This window comes from Taudactylus pleione, unplaced genomic scaffold (genome assembly GCF_031769625.1).
Source record: "Taudactylus pleione unplaced genomic scaffold, aTauple2 ptg000217l, whole genome shotgun sequence".
Classification (NCBI taxonomy): Eukaryota; Metazoa; Chordata; class Amphibia; order Anura; family Myobatrachidae; genus Taudactylus; species Taudactylus pleione.
Genome location: NW_028284619.1, coordinates 6,228,475 through 6,253,898, shown reverse-complemented (window position 1 = coordinate 6,253,898; position 25,424 = coordinate 6,228,475). Strand labels below are relative to the sequence as shown.

General features: G+C 49.1%; 1 protein-coding gene across 1 annotated transcript in view; it reads left to right on the top strand.

The window, feature by feature from the left end:
* Positions 1-7,061: 7,061 nt before the first annotated feature.
* The window catches only part of CFAP20DC (CFAP20 domain containing), a 357,191-nt gene continuing 338,828 nt past the window's right edge, over positions 7,062-25,424 (top strand). Inside the window, exon 1 of the mRNA XM_088478712.1 lies at positions 7,062-7,211. The gene's annotated coding sequence lies outside the window, so the exon portion shown is untranslated. The remainder of the gene's footprint in view (positions 7,212-25,424) is intronic.

The following is a 25,424-nucleotide window of genomic DNA, read 5'->3' as shown; positions in this document are numbered from 1 at the left end:
GTATCTCCAGAATAGTAACTTACAGTATGTAATACTTAGGGCCAAATTCAACTAGAGGCGAAAAGTCATGGACAGTGAAAAGCAATCTTTTCGCCTCATTTGCCTGTTTGACGGTGACGTTATTGCGTACTTTCAGTACGCGCGCTCCCACGTTTCACCCTATTCAATTTCAAAACAGACGAAAACACTGATATGCGAATGGCGAACCTAGCGAAAAGGACAGATTATTTTGGGGAAATCAGTCTGTACCCCATTATTAGCATAACTAACCCAGGAAATCATTATAGAAGTGTATTAATAGCCCTAATAAAAGTATGTTTGCTGATTAAATAGAGTCATAGGGCTGTTATATACATATTTGCATAAGTGTGGAAAAATTACCTAAAGCTATTTCTTTTGTGAAAAAGAGTTGCTGTAGTTAAATTGGGGGTATTTATATGGGTACTAGTATATATTTGGGGCTCAAAAGTGCATTATTTAAAACTTTTAAAAATTCAGCACACCTGCTGCAGCCTCCTGCACTCCTAAAAACACCTGTCCCATCCATACAGCACCCCAAAATACCAGACCCAGTACTTTTATACCCATATTCCGATACTTTTTACATTTTCACCACAAAGTGACTTGCCTTTTTAGGGGGATTTTAAATTTTTTTATTTGCATAATTAGTCATTGGGGGGAGGGGGTTTTCAAAGGGTTTTGAACCAAGGGCCTGATTCAGACCCGCTCGCGAGTGCACAGCGCTCGCCAGCGGGTCGATGGTCCCACACTGCGCATGCGCACGCCGAAGCCGGCATGCGCGAGACCCGGCCAACGACGGGCGCTTCGTCGCTACGGGTCTTGCAGCAAAACGGGGCGGCTGTCGATTGTGATTGACAGCTCGCCCCGTTTTGGAGGCGAGCAGGGGGGTTGCTGGACAAACGGAGGTTTCCCCATCTTTGCACCCAAAAACCGCAATTCTGCACTTTTTTCCACCAGGTTTCATAGGCTAATCTTTTTCGCCTATACCAATACATTGAGTTTCCGCACTGGCAAAAAGTCGCCAAAATTGAATACGGAGAATAACTGTTTGCATGGAAAAATGACGTCACCGGCGAAACTTTTTTGCTGAAAATGGCTTTTCGCACCTAATTGAATATGCCCCTATAATGTGTGTACAATTTATTACCTTTTCTCTTCTTTAGTACCATCTTTTATGAAGCCACTCTAAGAAAACATCCACATTAGATGTAGGTCCTGACAATAATAAATGAGTACAGGACGTCTCAAAACAAAACAAATATTAAAATTTTTTGCATTTCATACTTAAGGTGCGTACACGGTACGATTAAAATGGACGATATCGTTATCATTCATATCGTGCATTTTTCACCCGCCAATGACCTGCAATACGCGGACACGTATGGTCGGTATCGATATCGACCATCGCCCATGCATGCAGTCCAACCTGGTCGATATCGTCCAGGTTACTATAAGGACTCAGGTACATTGTGTGCTGGATGATCGATATCGATCGTCCAGCACACCTGGAAGGTCGAACAACGATATCATTATTGTTGTCGATCATCCTGTCTTTACGCACCATTAGAATTTTTATTTCAACATATAACAATCAATGAATTTAGAAAATCTATAAATCCTATGTCCTTTTTTTTGTAGACCTTAGTTGCTCAGTACCATGTGACAATACTTTATTCCATAGAGGCCAATGAGTAATAAGCTGGGGAGTTATCTGCCCTTGATGATAACATGGAAGAAGTTATCTTTTACTTTAAGAGTAGGGATGCTATATGTCCCGGATTTACTGGGAATGTCCCGGAATCTGGACGTGCATCCCAGCGTCCCTAACATTGTGTTTGGGATGCCCTAGTGTCCCAGTTTCGGAGGGGAATGGGCTGGCGGCGGACCTGAAGGCCCCAGTCCCCGTCAGCCATTAATGCGCTGCAAGCTATGATTTCCTCGCTCATGGCGTCACCTTTTAATTTCAAGATGGCCACGGTGATCCAATCGCAGGCTCACCGAGGCATTGCCCCATGCTGTGTGTCCCCCTGCTATGGCATTATCACCCCGGCTGGTTGAGCCTGGTGCTGGTAACTGGAAAATAGGGGGAACCCAATGCCTTTTTTTCCCCCTATTTTCCAATACCAGCCCAGCCTGGGGCTAGTTGCTGAGGCGGATAGGCAGAAGACAGTAGACGGCCGGATCAGATGACACATCAGCGTACCCATGGTACCCGGTGGTCAGCCGCTTTGACGTCAACTGAGGCTGACCGTTAGGGCTATTTCACACCTGCTGGTTTTCACTGGCTGGCAAACATCCGGGCATTTTTTTTGCTGGGTGTGAAATTTTGTGGTGGATGGAAGCGGGTGGGTCCTTTCACACGGCATGGGCAAGGCCGCCGTGTTACAGCCGGGAATAGCCGTTCCGGCAAGCCAGTGGTGTTACAGCTGGGAATAGCCATCCCTGCAAGCCAGTGGTGTATCTACTATCTACTAGATCAGGGGTGGCCAACCAGTCAGAGGCAAAGAACCTAAAAATATGTGTAGGTATGTCAAAGAGCCGGGAACATGCGCATGCCGAAGGGGGCATGGCCAGCTAGGCACAGGGCACCAAAAAGTGTAGTTATGGCTCTGCAACAGACCACCAGTGGGCTACAGCTATACTGTGACATTCTCTGCTTTTTTACAAAACCGTGAATAATGCTGGGTACACACTAGACTATATGTCGTCCGATCCAGTGTGTACCCGCTATGTTGCTGACTATACGCGCTATCGCGGGTCGTCAGCGACATCCTCCTTCAGTCCTACATGCAGGGCCGACTTGGGATGTCGTTAGTGAGAGCCTTGCTGCCGAATGCATTATGGCCCCCGCCATCACTCCCTGCATCGACAAATGTGTATGCACTTGCCAATGCCGACTCCCCCGCGGGTCCCCTCGCTGAAGATGTCGGGCTGGGTACACATCGTCTAGTGTGTACCCAGCCTAAGTCTGAAAGGAAGCCACTGGATTCTGCATCATATGACCCACTCTGCACACTTCAGGCAGGTCCAGGCTGCCCGCAAGAGAGCGCAAGTCTCCCGGACCAGCCACCACCCGCCCCACAAAACTCTCCAGCACCCGGCCACTTAACGAGTGAGGATTTGTGCTGATTTGTGTCATCGTAGCCCTGCCCCCTGCTTTACAATGCCGGTATCCTCGGCATTGTATAGCAGGGTGGGTAGCACTGCCTTGATGCGAAGATGCCGCCACATCCCTGCGCAGCCTACCATTGCTCCCACCACGCCCCCTGCTGTGCCAACCTGGCTGCCTTCTCTTGGTGGGAGGAGCCTGAAAGCCAGCAAGTACTGTATGATCATTATCAATGCACATCAGATCCGTCTGAAAATAGTAATTAGGCATGCACACAATTCAGCACGCCCTCACTGAAAGTTGGCGACATTATGTGTATAAGCCACGTTACAGCCAGTTAAGCCCCTTTAGCCACAAGTGGATATGTGGCTGAACTGTGTACGACACTGCATAGCCCTTACGAGTACTGTATATGTACATGCTCCGCTCCAGAGCATGTACCGTGCAAATGTACAAGCAAACCCAACTTACGTTCAACTCTGCAAATCTCTTCATGGGCGTAACTACCATAGGTGCAAGGGGTGCAGCTGCTATGGAGCCCAGAGCTGAGGGGGGCCCAACTTCCTTATAAAAGTTACATAGAACATAGGGGCCCTTACAAACTTTTCCTATGGGGCCCTTAAAATCTAGTTACACCTCTGAATCTCTCCCTCTTGATAAATCTGTTATGAAGCTATCCACATAAGACTCCAGCTTGTCACAAGATGGTGTGTGCCTTTAAGTATTCATAGCTTTAAATGTGTAATATTGCCCAAAGACTGATTTCTGCTGAGCTTTGAGCTGAAGAACCTTGAATGTATAAACATGCAGATAGTGTTATGAATAAGACTGTGTATCCTCACCCCCCCCCCCCCTAACACTCCCACATGTACAGATAATAATGTAATGAATACTAACAAAGACTGCTGTAGTGAGATATAGGGCCTCATTCAGAGGCGGTCGGAGGATGCAAGCGGTCGCTCAGAAACTGGGCGGCCGCTTGCATCCTGACCGCCCGCCTCTGTTGCTGTCGTTAGGCTGTGGGTTAACACCCACAGCTCTAACGACCACTCCGGTGATGGTCGCGATGGTCAGAGACCATCGCGACCATCGGGGCTTACGACGAGACCCTAGGGTAGGGTCTCCCTTGTCGTAAGCCCCGGAGTGCTTCTGGCTCTGTCTGAGCCAGAAGCTCTCCACTGACATCACTAGTGATGTCAGTGGGGCCTCCCCCAAATGGTAGGCGTTCCCATGGGAACGCCTGTTTGGGCTGCCATCCCCCCGGCCCGCCTTCTAAACGGGGTGAGCTGTCAATCAACATCGACAGCTCGCCCCCTTTGGATCGAGACCCGCTACGACCGGCGCTGTCGGTCGTAGCGGGTCTCACGCATGCGCACGACGGCGACGGCGCATGCTTTGTGGGGGGCCATCGACCCAGTCAGAGCGCATCGGCGCTAACGGCCGGGTCTGAATGACCCCCATAATGTGTGAATATTTCCATATGTTGCAAAAGAACGCTGTGCCTTATATTATTGTACGACACGCAAATATAGCCAGAGGGAAGCTTGAAACCAAGGCTGATGTTTGTGGTGACTCTGGGCCTGATTCAGACCCGGTCGTGAGTGCTGAGCACTCGCAACCGGGTCGATGGTGGCCCAGAACGCATGCGCACGACGGAGCCGGCTCCGTCGTGCACATGCGCAAGACCCGGATAGCGACGGACAATCCGTCGTTCCGGCTCTCGCACCAAAGGGGGCGTGCTGTCGATGTTGAGTGACAGCACGCCCCCTTTGGGGGGCGGGTCGGGGGGTGGGAACGCCTACCGTTTGGGGGCGGCCCCACTGACATCACAAGTGATGTCAGTGAAGAGATTCCGACTCTGTTTGAGCCGAAAGCTCTCTGGGGCTTGCGGCCACGAGACCCTACCACAAGGGTCTCGTCGCAAGCCGGATGGTCACGATGGTCTTGACCATCATCCTGGCCGCTCGCATTAGCTGTGGGTGGCAACCCACAGCAATGCGAGCGGCCAGGAGGCCGCTCCATAAAAAAAAAGACGCCCTGATTCAGACCCGCTCGCGAGCGCAAGCGGGTCGATGTTGCCAAAGTGCGCATGCGCACAACGGAGGCGACTCCGTCGTGCGCATGCGCGAGACCCGAATAAAAACAGCCAAGCCAAGGGTCTCGCACCAAAGGGGGCGTGCTGTCGATGGTGATTGAGGCACGCTCCCTTTGGTGGGTGTGGCTGCCCAGACGGAGGCGTCTTGACCATCATTTTGGCTGCTTGCTATAGCTGTGGGTGGTCACCCACAGCTATGTGAGCGGCCAGGAGGCCGCTCCAAAAAGTAGGAGGGACGGCCCTGATTCAGAGCAAGCGGTCTGTCAGAGCGCTCGCTCTGAATCAGGGCCCTCCTACCTGAAAATGGAGCGGCCTCTTGGACCACCCACAGCTTATGCGAGCGTCCATGATGATGGTCGCGATGGTCAAGACCATCGCGACCATCGGGCTTGCGACGAGACCCTGCGGTAGGGTCTCGCTTCTGCAAGCCCAGGAGTGATTTTGGCTCCAAAATCACTCCCACTGACATCACTAGTGATGTCAGTGGGGACAGACCCAGACGGTAGGCGTTCCCATGGGAACGCCTCCGTCTGGCAACCACGCCCCCGGCATGCCCACTAAAGGAGGCGTGCTGTCAGTCACCATCGACAGCACGCCCCCTTTAGTGCGAGACCCATAACGACGGCCTGGCTGTCGTTATTCGGGTCTCGCACATGCGCACGGCGGAGCTCCCTCTTGCGAGCGTCCTGTGCTCGTGAGCGGGTCTGAATGAGACCCTCTATCTCCTGAGATCTCAGTAATGCAAGGGTCTGACATACACTAATGAGCTTGGGCTGGTGATTAATTACAATAGATAGTTTGGTTCCGATCTATCACTCTCTAGTATATCTATCTATCTATCTATTTGGAAAACAGGTGTGGACATCCGAAGTACAGTGTAGTGTGATCCAGTCAGGTTGGCAGGTGTGGGACTTGCAGGGGGCCAGAACCGTTTCTGTCCTTTTAGATTATTTCTTCCTTGCACAGTAGGAAAGTAGCTCTTAGGAGTGAGAAAATAACAGCTGTGTGTCTGTGTGAGAGGGATGGAGGGATGTGTGTCTGTGTGAGAGGGATGTGTGTCTGTGTGAGAGGGATGGAGGGATGTGTGCTGTGTGTGTCTGTGAGAGGGATGGAGGGACGTGTGCTGTGTGTGTCTGTGAGAGGGATGGAGGGACGTGTGCTGTGTGTGTGTGTGAGTGGGATGGAGGGATGTGTGCTGTGTGTGTGTGTGTGAGAGGGATGTGTGCTGTGTGTGAGGAATGGAGGGATGTGTGTCTCTGTGAGAGGAATGTGTGCTCTGTGTGTCTGTGTAAGAGGGATGTGTGCTGTGTGTGTCTGTGTGAGAGGGATGGAGGGATGTGTGTTGTGTGTGTGTCTGTGTGAGAGGGATGGAGGAATGTGTGCTGTGTGTGTCTGTGTGAGAGGGATGTGTGCCGTGTGAGAGGGTTGGAGGGATGTGTGCTGTGTGTGTGTGAGAGGGTTGGAGGGATGTGTGTCTGTGTGAGAGGGTTGGAGGGATGTGTGCTGTGTGTGTGTCTGTGTGAGAGGGATGTGTGCTGTGTGAGAGGGTTGGAGGGATGTGTGCTGTGTGTGTGTCTGTGTGAGAGGGATGGAGGAATGTGTGCTGTGTGTGTGTGTGTGTCTGTGTGAGAGGGATGTGTGCTGTGTGAGAGGGTTGGAGGGATGTGTGCTGTGTGTGTCTGTGTGAGAGGGTTGGAGGGATGTGTGTGTGTCTGTGTGAAAGGGTTGGAGGGATGTGTGCTGTGTCTGTGTGAAAGGGTTGGAGGGATGTGTGCTGTGTGTCTGACATGAAAGACAATGGTAGAACCTGACGCCTTATCACACTCCCAGGGCCGGACTCCAGCAGGTTGCTAGGCAACGATGACGCTGCTGAGCCCAGGCCTCCCCGCACTTCCTGCTCTAGGGCTGCTAGCCTGCTACTGGGGATCTGCTAGTAAATCCCAGGTCACTGGATCCCACTTGGCCCCATATTCCTGGAAGCCCCAGGTGAGTGGTGAGCAGACAGGTGTGGAAGAGCTGACAGCAGGAAACTATGATTTTGTTTTTGCAAATAACACTTAACACAGTAGATGAACGAACAAAGTCCTTGTGTACCATAGCATCATCATGCTATATGCTGTACCAATACCATTAGCTCAGTATATGCTGCATTATCATTATTTTTCACCCTGACTTCTAAATACGATCCAAGAAGATTGCACCATTAATCACCAGAGAGCTGACTGCATCATTAATCACTCGTGAGCTGCTGTAGCATAGGTACATGTGACACATACTATATATATTATATAATATTAGCAGAGCTGCTGTAGCATAGATACATGTGACATACGTATACTATATATAATATTAGCAGAGCTGCTGTAGCATAGATACATGTGACATACGTATACTATATATAATAGCAGAGCTGCTGTAGCATAGATACATGTGACATACGTATACTATATATAATATTATCAGAGCTGCTGTAGCATAGATACATGTGACATACGTATACTATATATAATAGCAGAGCTGCTGTAGTATAGGTACATGTGACACATACTATATATAATATAGTAGCAGAGCTGCTGTAGCATAGGTACATGTAACATATACTATATCTATTCTATAATATTAGCAGAGCTGCTGTAGCATAGGTACATGTGACACATACTATATATATTATATAATATTAGAATAGCTGCTGTAGCATAGCTACATGTCTGACACATATTATATATATTAGCAGAGCTGCTGTAGCATAGGTACATGTCACACATATTATATATTTTAGCAGAGCTGCTGTAGCATAGGTACATGTCCGTGACACATATATATGTTAGCAGAGCTGCTGTAGCATAGGTACATGTGACACATTGTATATATTAGCAGAGCTGTTGTAGCATAGGTACATGTGACACATACTATATATAATGTTAGCAGAGGTGCTGTAGTATAGGTACATGTGACACATACTATACAGTATATAATATTAGCAGAGCTGCTGTAGCATAGGTACATGTGACACATACTATACAGTATATAATATTAGCAGAGCTGCTGTAGCATAGGTATATGTGACACATACTATACAGTATATAATATTAGCAGAGCTGCTGTAGCATAGGTATATGTGACACATACTATACAGTATATAATATTAGCAGAACTGCTGTAGCATAGGTACATGTGACACATACCATATATAATGTTAGCAGAGCTGTTGTAGCATAGGTACATGTGACACATACTATATGTATATAATATTATTAGAGCTGCTGTAGCATAGGTACTTATAACATACTGTACTATATAATATTAGCAGAGTTGCTGTAGCATAGGTACTTGTGACATACTATATAATATTAGCAGAGCTGCTGTAGCATAGGTACATGTGATAGACTATATAATATTAGCTGCCTACACACGTATATGCACCAGCATTCATTGAAATCTAGTTGAGCTTAGAAAAATATTATTTTAGCATAAAAGTGCTGAGAATGACATGCATAGGAGAAAGGGGATTTATGTGTGGAAAAACTTACAGTACAAGTTTCACTTATAATGGAGCTAAAAAATTTTATTATATGTTTGTTACTGTCTATGTCAAACAATGGAAAACTACATATTAGATAATAGAAACATATTTCCATAGAGAAAGTAAATAACAAAATAAAAGTTCTTGGGATATGTAAATGGATTGGGTATGAAATACCGGCAGCTGTTTAGACGCTGGTTCAAGATCCCGGACAAGATCTCGACTAGGCTGGTAAGTACCCTAACCCTCCTCTCTCCCTCTCTAACCTTAACCCTCCTTTAGTGGTCCCCAACCCTAAGACTCCCGGGGTGGTGCCTAAATCTAACCCTCCCTTACCGCACTCTAAACCTAACCATCCTGGGGGGGGTACATAACCCTAACCTCCCTCCAGTGGCGCCAAACCCTCCCTACCCCTAGCCTAATTCTAACCCTCCCTGGATGGTGCCTACGGTCCGGCGTCCTTCTGCATTCCGGTGTCGGGATTAAGATAGGCATCAGTATTTCGACACCTATTTTTTGTCTCCCTTTCATTGTCGGGATATAGACTGTCAGTATCTTGTCCGCCGTCTATTAACTACATTCCATGTAAACTGCATATGGATGTCAGGAATGTTACCTAGCTTAAGGAGGCTCTTGCTCAGCTGTATTATTGTTGCATTGCTTCTGCATCAATTGTTAAGCACTGTTGGTTGATGATTTTGCCATCGATGGGGAAGAATCAATCGTTCTCCCCCAGCAATGGCACAGAACCCAGCAGTGTTTGTTTTTTCTACTTCAGGGTCCATAGGGTATCCACAGGGGGTATAGGCGATGGCGGCAGACATCCAGGCACCACAGAGTTAAATTCTCAGCCTCCCAGGATGCACTGGGGTCCCTCTCCTATACCCCGCCCCTGAGCCTTAGGCCACTCAGTTTTCGTCGGTGCCTGGCCGGACCAGTCGCACCGTACAGAGGGGGGTCTTTTCAAGGCCCCTGAAAATTTATTCGCAGCTGTGGCTGCACAACTAGAGTGCTCCAGCATAGGACAGTCAGTATTGACGTCCATGCTGTCACTCCTACACCTCGCCGGTACCAGAACGCCGGTACTGATCCGGGGATGCTGGTAGGTAGCTGGGGTCTCAGCTAGCGGTGATGATCCTGCGCCTTCCACTAGACCACCAGGGACAGTGGACCACAGCATGTGCGGTACAGCGCGACGTCCCAGGGGTTAATAGCAGGCCAGGGGAGAACGCCTTCCCTGTCTCACAGCTGACGCCTCCCCCGCTGCACAGTGCCATTCCACAGCGGTCTGAGCGGGCTGTGTCAGCGCTCCTCCCCCGGGCCCGCCTCCTCTCTGCTCCTCGGTGGCCATTTTCTCACTACATGTGCTGGGAATGACAAACGCTGCTGGAAGCTGTTACAGGTGCCTTTGCGGTCCGGGTCCCCCGCATACCTCTCCTTCAATTAAGGTCAGTGTATGCAGCACTGTTTCCTACCAGGCTCTGGTCTGTGTAGTTGATCGCAGTGCTTGTAATGCATGATGTTATCTGTGCATTGTTTGTGACTCAGTGGTCGAAGTGGGGCGGTATACGGCGGTATGACATACCGCCACTTCCCGGCCCCACTTCATTTTAGATGCAGAAGTGCATGCACCAGCGCTGGGATCCAGTATGGGATCCCAGCGCTGGAACAGCAGCGGCAATGTATAGAGATGTGTCCCGCAGGGGACACATCTCTATCGGGGCAGTGGAGGCGCTGACATGTAGCCGGGACAAAGTACCTGGTCCCGGCTGCACTGTCAGCACCACTCACCGGGCGGCTGCCAGCCAATCACGAGGCTCGCAGCCGCCAGCCAATCACGGGACTCGCGGCCGCCAGCCAATCGCAGGGCTCGCAGCCGCCAGCCAATGAGAAGCTGCCAAATGGCAGCTTCTCATTGGCTCACAGCGGCGCCAGATAAACTGCAGTGAAGACCCGAGGATCCCAGTGGCTCCACTCCAGCAGCGTAGGTAAGAGAGAATTAGGGGAGGGTGTGAGAGAGGGAATAGAGAGAGGGGCAGACAGAGGGAGGCAGGCTAACCATTATAGGGGGTGAAAGAGAGAGGGAATCAGTAAGGGCAGGGTGTGAGAGAGGGGAGCAGGCAGGGAGAAGTGTGGGGGGGGGCCTTGGGGGGGTTAGAAGTACAATGGGATGATATGGAAGCAGGGGCCCATAGGGGGGGGGGGAGATTCAATCTCCATACCCCCACCTCTAAATTACCACTTCGAGCACTGATGTGACTTAAATGCTAGCGCTGTTTGCCTGTACTTTCATTTCTGACTGTCAGCCATTTTCCTATCCCTGTTATTCTTCTGCTACAGCCCTTGCGGTGCGGTGTTGCAGGGTGTTTATTACCTCACAGTAAACATGGTTTTTCTGTGTGGGAGGTCACATACGCTCCGTTCACACTCATGTCTGAAAGTGAACGAGGATATCCTCTTCCAGCTATAATGTACTGATATCATGTGCAGTTAGCGGAGGGATATGTAGACGCTGAGGGTGTATGGAGGGCATGTTGTATTATATATCACGCCCCATTTCTGTCACTGTGCCTGCACAAAAAGGGGACCGCCCTCGGCTGGCTAAGATGCTTACAGCCCTTGTGGGCAACGCCCCCTGCGTTTCCCCATAGGGGTTATCGCAGCGAGTGGTGGTCTCATCACATGCAGCGGTCCCTGGGCAGTTGATGGTACCCCAGTGTATCCTGTTTTTTGCCCCCCAGGTCTCGCAGGAGCCTGTGTGGGTGAATTTATTGTCCAAATGGTATAGCGCCTGATGGACGTTTTACAGGGGGAGTCACCATTTCGGCCTTCTAAATGGCCTTTCTGGTCTCAGACGGGTAAGGACATGACGTCTGATGACTGTGACATTATTGACTGTTTCAGACACGAGCCCCTTAGTGCAAAGGAGGCGTAGTCTGGGTCTAAAGTCTATATACCTGGCCTTATACGGGCAGTCCGTGAGGCTTTGGTTATTAGCGTTCCCTCCAGGAGGAGGGCAAAAAGCGCCCTGCCCTCACAGCCTGCGGGTGCCGTTCTCACCCGCGGGACGCAGTGTCCCGCGGGTGGAGAAACATGCGGTGTCCCGGTCACCGCCGGAGAATAGACGCCGGGCGCGTGCGCCTGGCATCTATTCTCCCTATCTGCAGCGCTTGGGGGCTGCCCGGCATGTCCGTAAGCGCCGGGCACGCCCCCAAGTATGACAAAAAGGGGACGCGTCTTATAGACATGCCCCCTTTTCATGACCACGCCCCCTTTTCGGGCGCGCGCGCCTTTGCTGCGCGCATAAGGTTGCCCTCTCTAGCTCCGGCGCCCTGCCTGCCGCCGGAGCTAGAGTGAACACTAGTTATTACATATCCCCTGTGGCTAAATCCAAATATGCCTTCTTTAAGGATAAGCGTGTTGCCACTGTAATTCCTCTATCTGGTCAGGTGGATCATTTAGAGGAGGCGTGGAAAATCCGGGTAAGCGGTTCCAGCCTCAAAAACGGTTGACCTTTTGCATACCCCTTTGCGGATAATTATTTTTCCGAATGGGAGTTACCTTTACGGGTAGATTCTCATGTTACACGCCTAGTGAGGGGTGCTACGTTGCCCATGCCCTCCAGGTCCTCCTTAAAGGAGGTTACACATTGCAAGGTGCAAATATATCTAAAATCCAATTATTCCCTTGCGGGAGGGGCTTCCAGCCCGGCTATGGCCGTGTGCTGGGGGGCCAGAGCCATGGAGCGCTGGGTAGGTAACTGGATCTCTGCACAGTGACTCTCCAGCAGAGCAGGTGGATAGTGGCAAATTCTCAGAGACTTAGCCACGTTCATAATGAGACAGTCTTACATATAGCCTACTCCTTTCCAGAATCTCCTCGGCAGCAGTAGCGGCTCACCGCTCCCTGTGGTTGCGCTCTTGGAAAGCGGACACAGATTCCATTTGGAATGCTTTGCCTTTTACGGGACAGGTCCTGTTTGGCCCTCATCTGGACACAATTGTGGCCCCGCAGGCAGCAACTACGTCTGCGTGTCTGCCATCGGCTACAGTCCCATCGGGGTCTGGGGCTTCGTTTTTTCGGCCCTGTGAGGCCAGGGTAAGTCTAAAATATAGCTTTCCAAGACAGTCAGCAGCCAGGAAATCTGCTCAACCATAAGAACAGGCTTGGAGTACAAGACGTCCTACTCCCAAGTTGGACTATAAGCCTTCAGCCTCATGGGACGGGCCTCCACTCGGGGGACCCCAGAGTTGGAGGCCGGCTTCTCCAGTTCACCCAGTGCTGGTGTCTGACCACCACGGACACTGGGGTAAGGGAAGTATTTTCTTGAAGGTATGTCCTCTCCCGGTAAAAGCCTCCCAGACGGTTTTTAGTTACAGGTCTTCTGTCAATTCAAGACAAGGCCCTGTAATTTTAGAGGGTGTTACACTCTATGCTCCAGGCAGGAGTTATAGTACCTATTCCATTGCCCAAAGGGGAACGAGGTATTACGCCATCCTCTTTCTGGTACAGAAACTCAATGGGTCTTACCTGGACATCCTCAACCTCGAATCCTTCAACAAATTCTTAAGGGTTCCTCGGTTCAGGAGGTGGACCCTGCATTCCATCATTCAATGGAGCCTGGGAATTTTGTGGTGTCGTTGGATATATTCAGGGTGACTACCTGAATGTCCCTATTTTCTTAGCACACCAGTGTTTTTCCTCAGGTTTGCAGTGGTCGATAAGCATTTCCAGTTTTACCAGGGTAATGGCAGTTATGGCAGCCCACCTGCAGATGCAGGGGGTCCGCTTGTTACCCAATCCGGGAGACCTCCTGTTGTTACCAGGGTCTCCAGAGATACTTCAGTGCCATCTGCAATGGACAATATCTGTGTTGCTACGTTAGGGCTGACTGATACACTGGAAATGGTCCTCTCTGATTCTTCACAGAGGATGCTCCATATCCCAACATCTGAGGATCTTTGTGATTGAGGAAAAGATCTCTGCATTACAGGCAAAGGTACGCAGTTGCCTGCAGAGTCGCCGAGTGTCTATTCACTCGGCAATGTGGTTCCTGGGTTCCAGCGTGTCGCTGTTCGACATGGTGGAGAGTACCCAGTTTCACTCTGAACCTCTAGAAAAATTGATCCTCTCCGGATGGGTTGCCCCATAGGATAAAGTCAATAGTGCTTTTCCCAGAGGTTTGTCTCTCTCTGGCCTGGTGGCTGCAGAAAGCTCACCTAAACAAGGGGCACCCCTTTGGGATTGCGGACAGGGTCCTTCTGACAACGGATGCCAGTATCCGTGGCTGGGAAGCAGTGACGTTTCTACACTTGTTCCAGGGCAGGTGGACACCAGTAGTTTTTGCGCTTCCCATAAACATCTGAGAACTCTGAGCAGGTTCTCCAGCATGCAGGAAAGGTCCTCCATGGAAATACCGTGCAGGTACAGTCTGACAACGCCATCATGATGGCTTATGTAAACCACCTCGGAGGTTCCCGAAGTCTGGCGACACTAACAGTGGTGTCCCGAATTCTGGCTTGGGTTGAAGGCTATATCTCTGCCGTCATCGGCAGTGTTCATTCAGGAATCCTCAGATGGAAAGCAGGCTTTCCCAGCCGTCAGGACGTGCATTCAGGGAAATGTCCTCTTCATCAGGAGGTGTTCAATCTTCTGGTGAACAAATGGAGCCTTTCAGAGATGAGACTCTTATGGAAGACGTATGTAGGTCCAGTGGACCTTCCAAGTTGTGTACCTCGTCCTTCCGTTATCCCTTCTTCCTCCAGTGATAGCAAGAAGGAGGCGCGCTCCTGCTGATAGCTCGTGCGTGGGCCAGACGGCACTATTACTCAGATCTTTGGAGCCTATCAGGTAACACTCCGAAGCTGTTGCCTCTGCAACCGGACCTGTTGTCTCAGGATCGTGGCTGATACCCAGACCTGGGTTGTCTGTCCTTGACGGTGTGGCGGTGGAGACTGCCCTCTTAAGGTCTAGGAGTTTTTCCAGCTCTATAGTTAACAGGGCCTCTGTCCATGCTAAGAGCTCGGAAGCTTTTATCTGCAAGAATTTACCATCAGGTATGGCATACTTTCTTTCAGTTGTGTCGCCCTAGAGGCTATGCTCATCGGGTATTCCAGATATCCAGAGTGTTGGCTTTCCTACAGGTGGGCTTAGATAACGGTCTTCGCCTTGCTTACCTGAAGGTGCAGGTTTCTGCCCTGTTGGTTTCATCGTAGGATTGCTACTCTTCCTGATGTCCGCACCTTTGTGCAGGGTGTACATTATATTCAGCATCCCTTTGTTCCACCTGTGGCTCCTTGGGATTTGGCTGTTGTCCTTAGGGCTTTCTGAGGACCGCCATTTGATCCACTGGGCTCAGTTTATTTCAAATGGCTTACGGCTAGGACTGTATTCCTTCTGGCCATTGATTCGGCCAGTAGGATCTCAGAATGGGGGGCTCTGTCATGTAGACCTCCCTTTTTCTCATCTTTCCTAGGAACAGGGCAGTGCTTCGCACTTGCCCTGGTTTTTTACCTACGGTGGTGTCTAGTTTCCACATCAATGAGGAAATTATAGTACCTGCCTTTACTTCCCCAGTCCTTTCTTGGTGAGGCCTCTTTGGATGTGGTACGGGCTCTAAGAATTTAAGTTGACCGTACCAGTCCATTTAGGAAATCAGACTCTCCGTTTTGTCCTTTCTGGTTTCCATAAAATGGGTTGGCCTGCCACTATGCTAACTTTGGCAGGATGGATTCACAGGTCTTCCTGTTCCATCCTCTATTAAAGCTCTTCCACTAGATCTGTGGGTCCTTCGTGGGCAGCTCGACGTGGCGCCTCAGCGGTTCAGCGGTGATTGGCAGCCACGTGGTAATCTGTCCATATTTTTGTAAGGTATTATGCTTTTGATACCTTCGCCTCTCAGGATGCTTCCTTCGGGCGGTGGATTCTCCTTACAGCACAGGAGCGTCCCCACCCTTAAAGGATACTGCTTTGGGACATCCCCAAGGTATCCTGTGTATACCCTATGGACCCTGAAGTAGAAAATATGAGATATGGTAAGAACTTACCCTTGTTATCTCTATTTCTACGAAGTCCATAGGGTTCCACAGGACTGACGCACCTGTACTGCAGTTGGGCTTTGATCTGGTCACCGGTTTCTCCGTCTCCTTCTGGTGAGAATGTGATTCTTGTGTGTTCCAGACTGTCTTCTCTCTCTTTTTTGCTCCTGCTCCGGCCTATGGCTTGTTACGAAACTGAGTGGCCTGAGGCTCGGGGACGGGGTATAGGAGAGGGACCCCAGTGCATCCTGGGAGGCTGAGAATTTAACTCTGTGGTGCCTGGATGTTTGCCGCCATCGCCTATACCCCAAGGTATCCTGTGGAACCCTATGGACTTCGTAGAAATAGAGATAACAAGAGTAAGTTCTTACCATATCTCATATTTTTTCTCCCCGGTGCCGCAACATGAGGCATAGCTTTGCCCCCAGACACAAACTTCTAATCTCTGTCCCCCGACTGTGATTGGTCCGCTACCCTTTTAATCAAAGAGCAGGGATGACCAACGGAGGGCGAAACCATTGACGGTTCTCCGTCAATGGTTTTATATTTTCGAGTATAGTCACCAATGTGACCATCTATGGAGACCATCGATGGTTAACCTACAGATGGCCATCCCTAATGCACGCAGCCTAGTGATTGGCCCCCAGGAAGCAGCCACGTGGGCCCAGATTCCTCTCAACAGCCCTAGTTGTATATCTAGTATAGTGCAATAAGGTCCACTGGGTGGGGCTGTATATAAGAGAAACAGTATACAAACTGAAGGCAACGCTAAAGGTGTGTACACACGTAACAATTTTTTGAAGGATTTAACTATAACGACGTCGTTATCGTTAAATTTTTTTTTAAAATCGTTCTTTTTTTTGGGTGAACGATTATCGTCCAAGCGCGCTCCCATTTCTAGTTTGTAGTTCATCGTCCATTCTGACTGTCCAACATAACGATTTTCGTTCAGACAATTGTTCATGTTGTACAGAATGAACGATGTCCATTCACTGTATGCATGATTAAAAAATCGTTCATCGTTCATGAAAATCGTTTACAAAATCGTTCATTAACTTAGTAACCAACGACTTTTGTAAACGATTTTCGGTCACTTTTTCAAGGGAAAAACTGAACGAAAATCGTTAACGAAAATCGTTGGTTACTAAAATCGTTACGTGTGTATGCAGCTTAAGGTGTTTATTTAGTAACCAGTGGATTGTTAAAGATGCCTATCATTGGCATTTCTATAGTTTTAAAACGGCAACAGAAATAAATCCTAGATCAGGCTTGCTGAGTCTTTGTTTCTGTTGCCATTTTAAATCAGTCAAAGCCGCTGGTTACTAAACATACCCCCTAAAGTTCATTTCTGTACATTAAACAAATAAAAAGTACAAGCAACCACTTTTGTGTTGTATCTCAGAAGGGGGAAAGATCTTGGAATAAAATGTATGATTCCACAGGTCCCTTTTTAATTTCAATCAATAAATGTCTGCCCAGTTTTCTTTGTATATACATCTTCCTGGTATTTGCAGTGTCATTTATAAGATGTTGGCGCGACGAAGGGACAGCAGAGTACTGAAAGTCGCTGTTTATTTGACCATTTTTAGTTAGCCATTAAAAGGTATTATATTCATGACACTTTTTTGTTAGTTTTTTTTTTTTCTTTCCCTTAAGGACCAAAGTTCAATCTTTTACTTGACAAAATATGGTACACCCAGCACAAGTACGTTATTTCATTCAGGCATATCAGATCTTCTTTTCAAAACTGTGGGCCTGATTCATTACCGATCGCAACTGTGATTCCGCATACAATCGGCCGATTGCTGCCTCTGCGCATTCATATGCATCGCAGTGTGTGAACGGGCCACTGCGATCGGGACCCCAATTGCAGTAACCACACAGACCCATTGCAGAGCAATTGCCAGGAAGTGCCATTTGTGGGAGGTGACGTGGGGTGGTCGGCGAAATGCAGTCGTGCCAGGACGTTTGAACGCCGATGCAGGGCCGGGCATAAATTAGCCACTGCGATGCCTTACGCAGCCTGAGCTCTCATAGCTTACAATGAAGTTAGCAATTTCTGAGTAAGGTCAGACCTTGTGCAAGTGTGCGTGAGGCTGCGATGGTACTCGATTGCACGGATGGTTTTGCAGTCTTGCTAAACATTACGGATGTGTGTAAGGTTAAGTGGGCGTCCTTATGTTGTGCTGCGAAGGCATAGCGATAGCAATGGATTAGCATACTATCGCAGTTGAACTGCGTGCGTAATCACTATTGTATTCGCAGTTGTGATCGGTAGTGACTCAGGCCCTGTGTCTTTCTGAAATCCAAGCACCTTTGCGATCACTGGATCAGCCGAGTGATCGCAAAGGTACTGTGCCCCCAGCTTGACCTCCTGTGAGCCCCCTGCCAGTCCCTACTTAGTGTTCCCTCTAGCTCCGGCGGCAGGCAGGGCGCCGGAGCTAGAGAGGGCATGCCCGCGAGCGCGCCTTCGGCCGAGAAGGGGGCGTGGTCATCGAAAAAGGGGGCGTGTCTATAAGACGCGTCCCCTTTTCGTCACTCTTGGGGGCGTGCCCGGCACTTACGGACACGCCAGGCAGCCCCCAAGCCCTGCAGACAGGGAGAATAGATGCCGGGCGCATGCGCCCGGCGTCTATTCTCCGGCGGTGACCGGGTCACCGCATGTCTCTCCACCTGCGGGACGCTGCGTCCCGCGGGTGAGAACGGCTCCCGCAGGCTGTTAGGGCAGGGCGCTTTTTGCCCTCCTCCTGGAGGGCAGGGTGCTTTTTGCCCTCCAGAAGGAGGGCAGGGCGCCGCGCCCCGCTAAAACAGCCTAGCGGGAACGCTACCTACTCACTGTGCTAGAAATAGCTCAATGTGTACAGGCTTCTATGGGATCGGGAGGTCGGGCCGACAAATATTAAACAGCACATAAGATGCAACCTCGCGATCCTGACCGTTGCAACGGTCCTGCATACACACCGGAATGTAGGGTTCTGTGGTTGGGATGCGGTCATTATACCGACAGTCAAGATGACACCGCATAGAATCCCGACGCCTGTCAGAATCCCTGCGCCTGCATCTCGTCCGCCGGCGTCTCGACGGTAAGTACTGGGGTTAGCGGGAAGGTTAGGCACTAAGGGGGGCGGATTAGGTTTAGTTTGCGTGGAGGTTAGGTTTAGGCACTAGAGGGGAAGTTAGGTTTAGGAAGTGGGGAGGGAGGGTTAGGGTAGGGAGAGGGGGAGGGTTAGGATACTGACCGACATGTGTCGGTATTCTAACCCTGTCGGGATGCCAGCGTCGGGATTCTGACCGAGCACTGGCATCCTGTACCCAGCCCTGTGGTTTTTGTCCAGCTTTACCTAAAGCCTCAATAGCCCATATACCACTGAACTATTATTGTTGCTATTCTATGTTATGTTATATTTGTCATCCTGAAGTCTTTTTCTTCTGCCTACTCTTTCTGTTTTCCCAGAGAAGCCGACTATAGTAGAATTGTCCCAGCTCTTTTGGATGCAAAATCAGCACTCAGAGATTGTATTAAACTTGCCCATATAGAAAATAGCCCCCTTCCCCTCCCCCCAAACCCCAACTCTAGGCAGCAATCCTCCTTATCATGCTTATAGTGCTACAATAGAGCGGTCAGTCAGGTACTGGTGGTTGGCATGTTTTATTAAGAAGAAGATAACCCCAATCTATATTCCAGACCAGAGGTGAAAAGGTCAAATAGAGTATACTGTACATAAAATACATGGTCTCACTCTGCCCCAACATGTTTCTTTACATATTTTTGGCAGTTAAAATGTGGGATAGAATGTAAATAGAAATCCTAGCCAAGTAAAACATATTTATTTTACATATATTATCTCACTGAGGTTTCCTCATACACACACAAAGGAGGGGCTGGCGGTGCTGTCTGCTCTCCAGAATAATAAGTGGACTGAGAGCCGTTTGCTGTGTTGCTACTATGGAGATAATCCTGCTACGAGGTTCTGACAAGCAGAATGAGATCTGAAGCTTTAAGCACTCTGCGAATAAAGGGAAAAATAGCTATATAGTGGTAATCTTCAAACTTATAGAGAGCAATTTATGCCAAGCCTGGCCTTTTACAAGTATTTACTAGCAAGGTGTCTGCGATGGAACAATGTAATAAACTTCTAGCACTAGATCAATAAATAAGTAGCACTATGAATAATTTGTTATGAAGATGCAGAACTTACATTTATGTGATAAGATGCATTTGCTTTTGTAAGTGTGTCAGGGAATAATGGGCCTGATTCAGAGCCGCTCGTAAGCGGCCGCTCGTTCGCTCCGAGCGATGTTTGCCCAACTGCGCATGCGTACGGATCGTAATACGCATGCGCGAACCAGTCAGTGCTGCCGAAAATCGTTTGTTCGCTAAATAGCGAATGCCTGCTATTTTGAGTGACAGGAGGAGGCGTATGTGGGTGGTAACAGGGGAAGGTGCTTGAAAACGGGGAGTGGAGATCAGAACGCAGGCGTGCTTAAAGGTCAAAACGGGCGTTTTATGGATGTGCATAATTAAAACAGCAGCGTCACTGACCACGTCACTAGGTTATTTTATAGCCAGAACTGCTCGCAAATTTGTGGTAGCAAAAACCAACCACAAGAATAGCGAGCAGTTCATACGCTGGTCGATGTACTCGATTAATCTAATAAATAGCGGACATGACGTAGGATGCGAGCGGCCAGGGGGCGTATTTTTCCAAAAAGCAACTGCAAGTTTGGTTCGCTCGTTCAGACATAGAGGCGTGAACAGACCGCAAAGAGCGAACGGTTCATTTGAATAGCCACCCCTATTTTCTGGACGAGCGAGCGCTAATTGCGTCCGGCTCTGAATCAGGCCCAAAGTGTGCACAGTTCCATTGGACAATGCATTGTGAATTAAATCAATAACTTTTAAATTGGGGTTTAGATGTGACTTATACCCTTTTCACACATAGCCTAATTACTAGGGGTGTGCACCGGCCACTTTTCGTGTTTTGGTTTTGGATCTGGACCTTTCTTCGTGTTTTAGATCTGGATTGGTTTTGCCAAAACCACACGTCCGTGTTTTGGGTTCTGGGTTTTGTGTTTTGGATCTGTATTTTTTTGAAAAAGAGCATAAAAACTGCTAAAATCACAGAATTTGTGGGTTTTTCTACTCCTATGCTATTATTAACCTCAATAATCTTAATTTCCACTAATTTCCAGTCTATTCTGAACACCTCACAATAGCGTTTTTATGTCCAAAAGGTTGCACCGAGGTAGCTGGATAACTATGCTAAGCGACACGAGTGGGCGGCACAAACATGTGGCCCATCTAGGAGTGACACTGCAGTGGCAGACAGAATGGCAGTTTGAAAAACTAGGCCCCAAACAGTACATAATGCAAAGAAAAAAAAGAGGTGCAAGATGGAATTGTCCTTTGGCCCTCCCACCCACCCTTATGTTGTATAAACAGGACATGCACACTTTAACAAACCAATCATTTCAGCTTCAGGGTCTGCCAGACGACTGTGGCTGAAATGATTGGTTCGTTTGGGCCCCCACAAAACAAGCTGGCAATTAATCTGTCCCTGCACAAACTGGCTCTACGGAGGCAAGATGTCGTCCTCATCCTCCTCATCCACCGATTCCTCACCCTCTTCAGTGTTGTGTACATCCTCATCCTCACAGAGTACCAATTCGTCCCCACTGGAATCCACCACCACAGGTCCCTCTGTACGTTCTGGAGGCTGGTCTCCCTGGAAGAGTTGATAATTCATTTTTATGAACATCATCTTCTCCACATTTTGTGGAAGCAACTCCTACGCCTTTCGCTGACAAGGTTCCCGGCTGCACTAAATACTCTTTCGGAGTACACACTGGAGGGGGGGGAACTCTAGTAAAATAGAGACAGTTTGTACAGGGCCCTCCAAATTGCCTCTTTTTCCTGCCAGTACAGGTACGGACTGTCTGACATGCCTACTTGGATGCTGTCACCGATGTAATCCTCCACCATTCTGTCAATGGTGACAGTATCATATGCAGTGACAGTAGACATGTCAGAAATTGTTGTCAGGTCCTTCAGTCCGGACCAGATGTCCAAACTTGGTCCTGCCTGCCCTGCATCACCGCCAACGGGTTGCTTAGGATACCTAAGATTTTCCTGGCAGCCCCAGTTCCGGGAGAAAATGAAGGAGCTGTTGCTGTGTCACGTTCCGCTTCAGCTGACAGTGGTTCACCAGCAGATCTTTGTACCTCTGCAGGCTTGTGTCGGCCGGAAAGAGAGACACCACATAGGCTTTAAACCTAGGATCGAGCACGGTGGCCAAAATGTAGTGGTCTGATTTCAACAGATTGACCACCCTGGAATCCTGGCAAAGCGAATGAAGGGCTTCATCCACAAGTCCCACATGCCGAGCGGAATCGCTCCGTCTTAGCTCTTCCTTCACTTTCTCCATTTGCTTCTGCAAAAGCCTGATGAGGGGAATGACCTGACTCAAGCTGGCAGTGTCTGAACTGACTTCACGTGTGGCAAGTTCGAAGGGCTGGAGAACCTTGCACAACACGGAAATCATTCTCCACTGCGCTTGAGTCAGGTGCATACCCCCTCCTTTGCCTGTGTCATAGGTGGATGTATTGGCTTGATTGGCCTTTTGCTGCTCCTCCATCTTCTGTCGCTGAATGGCGAAAGTGGGCAGAAATTTTTCAGGCCACCCAAAGCGTCTCCTGCAAGCCCCTGTCGCTTTTCAGAAAATTCTGCACCACCAAATTTATTGTGTGAGCAAAACATGGGACGTGCTGGAATTTGCCCAGATGTAATGCCCGCACAATATTGGTGGCGTTGTCAGATATCACAAATCCCCAGGAGAGTCTAAGTGGGGTAAGCCACTGGGCGATGATTTCCTTCAGTTTCTCTAAGAGGTTGTCGGCGGTGTGCCTCTTACCGAAACCGGTGATACACAGCATAGCCTGCCTTGGAACGAGCTGGCGTTTCTGAGATGCTGCTACTGGTGACGCTGCTGTTGCTGCGTAAGGTGATACATCTACCCAGTGAGCTGTCACAGTCATATAGTCCTTAGTCTGCCCTGTTCCACTTGTCCACATGTCCGTGGTTAAGTGGACATTGGGCCCAACTGCATTTTTCAGGACACTGAGGACACTTTTCTGACGTTTCTGTACAGTCTCGGTATCGCCTGCCTAGTGAAGTGGAATCTAGACGGGATTTGGAACCGGGGACACACTACCTCCATCAATTGTCTAAATCCCACTGCAGTAATGGCGGATACCGGATGCATGTCTAACACCAAAATAGCAGTCAAGGCCTCAGTTATACGTTTTGCTTCAGGATGACTGCTGTCGTACTTCATCCTTCTCGCTAAGGACTGTTGGAGGGTCAATTGTTTAGTAAAAGTAGTGGTGTTCCTACTTCCTCTCTGGGATGATGAACGACTCCCAGCAGCAACAGTAGCAGCAGCAGTAGGCGTAGCAATGCAGGATCCTCTGGAGGAATCCCGGATAGGAGAGTCAGTCATGCCAGTGACATGGCCTGCAGGACTACTTCCGATCCTGACTAAAGAGGAAATTGACGAGGAGGGAGTTGACGGTGTGGTTTGCAGGCGCTTGGATACAACAGGACAAAGGGATTTAGGTGTCCCTGGACTGCTTACGGTCTTAACCAAAGTTTCTGAACTTGACAGTAACTTTTTATGAACGCGCTGCAGGTGACGTATAAGGGAGGATGTTCCTAGGTGGTTAATATCCCTACCCCTACTTATTTCACCTTTACATATGGTACATATGGCAAGACAGTTGTTGTCTGGAGTTGGATAGAAATATTGCCAGATCAAAGAGGTGGAATGTTTGGTCTTCTGCCCAGGCATGACCGTGATGGGCTTTTTCATCCCACGGACTACAACTGTCTCCCCTGGAGCCTGATTTAAACAAACCACATCACCATCAGAATCCTTCTCGCCAACTTCCTCCTCAGCGCTAGCTACACCAGTATTATCAGCAAGTGGACTGTGGGTGCTCCTTTCAGCACTTGCAGGGGGCGTGCAAATGGTGGAAAGAGCCACCTCTTCCCGTCCAGTGCTGGGAAGGTCAGGCATCGCAACCGCCACCACACTTGGACTCTCCTTGGGGATTTGTGATATCTTCTTAGAACGCACAGTTCTTCGCTGTGCTTTTGCCAGCTTAACTTGTTTGATTTTTTTAGCAGAAGGAGGGCTTCCATCGTCATGTGAAGCTGAACCAGTAGTGATGAACATAGGGAAAGACCTTAGCCGTTCCTTGCCACTCCGTGTCGTAAATGCCATATTGTCAAGTTTTCGTTTCTCCTGAGATGATTTAAAAGTTTTTTTTAAGGTAAATTTCCTGAACTTTGTCATTTGAGATTGTATATGCCCTCTACTATGACATTGGGCATCGGCCTTGGCAGACGACGTTGATGGCATGTTATCGTCTATGTCATGACTAGTGGCAGCAGCATCAGCACTAGGAGGAAGTGGTTCTTGATCTTTCCTTATTTTATTTTTATCGGAGAAAGTTTGGTCCTCCATTTATGTTATATTGATATATACGTGCGGCTAAGGCGCACACAAACACAGAAAATTATTTTTTATTTTTGTTGGAGACTAGTGCACTTTGTGGGTTACACCACCCTTTAAGAAATGAGCCAGCCGGCTCTTTACTTATGGGACACAGGCGCACGCTTGGCGCTGCTCCTTTGTTGATGCACGTGCAGCTACAGTGCACACAATTCATAAAGACAGAAAAAAAAAATGTTTAAAATTTTTTGTGGAGCGCACTTTGAGGGTTACACCACCCTTTAACAGACAGACGCACGCTTGGCGCTGCTGCTTTGATTTTGCACGTACAGTGCAGACAATTCACAAACACAGAAGAAAATGTTTTATTTTTGTTGGAGTGCACTTTGGGGGTTACACCACCCTTTAACAGACAGACGCACGCTTGGTGCTGCTGCTTTGAGGGTGCACGTACAGTGCACACAATACACAAACATAGAAAAAAAAAATATTTTTTGGAGTGCACTTTGGGGGTTACAGCACCCTTTAACGGTCAAGCCAGCCGGCCCTTTACTTATGACACAGGCGCACACTTGGCGTTACTTTGTTGATGCACGTGCGGCTACTGCGCACACAATTCACAAACACAGAAAAGAAAAAAAAATTTTTTTGGAGTGCACTTTGGGGGAGCACCCCTGATGCACAGATCACCCCCTGGACAACACTACAGCACCCCTCTTGGACTATAGCCTTTATGGGACACTGCACAACACAGTCCAGCCAGCCCCTATAGACTTTGGAGTGGACACAGCCCCTATGACTGCAACTGACTGCACAACACTGCCCAGCCAGCCCCTATGACAGCACCACAACACAGCCCAGCCAGCCCCTATGGACAACAGCAGCACAACACAGCCCAGTCAGCCCCTATGGACTGAGTGGTCACAGCCCCTATGGACAACAGCAGCACAACACAGCCCAGCCAGCCCTAGCTCCCACCCTCCCTCTTCACTGTCCACAGCCGGAGTGAGAAATGCCGCCGACGCGGGGACCTTTTATAGAATCCAAAACCCGAGAGATCCGGAAGGCGGGATGATGACGTTTTGCCTCGATTTCAGATCCGAGTCAGGCGGGAAAAGTCAAGCCT